This window comes from Equus przewalskii, chromosome 10 (genome assembly GCF_037783145.1).
Source record: "Equus przewalskii isolate Varuska chromosome 10, EquPr2, whole genome shotgun sequence".
Classification (NCBI taxonomy): Eukaryota; Metazoa; Chordata; class Mammalia; order Perissodactyla; family Equidae; genus Equus; species Equus przewalskii.
The window spans coordinates 58,719,910-58,720,310 of record NC_091840.1 but is presented as its reverse complement, the minus strand read 5'-3'; positions in this window follow the sequence as shown (position 1 = coordinate 58,720,310).

Below are 401 nucleotides of genomic sequence, written 5' to 3'. Positions count from 1 at the left end.
TTGGTGTGAATTTTAATATTCTTAGTGTGGAATCTCAGATATGCCCTATTGGAGACAATGTTTTGCTCATAAGTTTTCTCCAACTATAAATCCATTTTTCGCCCTTATCCAAGGTGGCATTTGTCAACTTTACGTCATGCTTTCTCGTTTTAAATTCTTAGCCAAGGGGCTGGCCCTGTGGCCGAGTGGTTAAGTTCATGCACTTGGCTTCCGCGGCCCAGGAGTTCGCCAGTTCGGATCCTGGGCGCAGACATGGCACCGCTCATCAGGCCACGCTGAGGTGGCATCCCACATGCCACAACTAGAAGGACCCACAACTAGAGTATGCAATTATGTGCTGGGGCTTTGGGGAGAAGAAGGAACAGAAGATTGGCAACAGATACGAGCTCAGGTGCGAATCT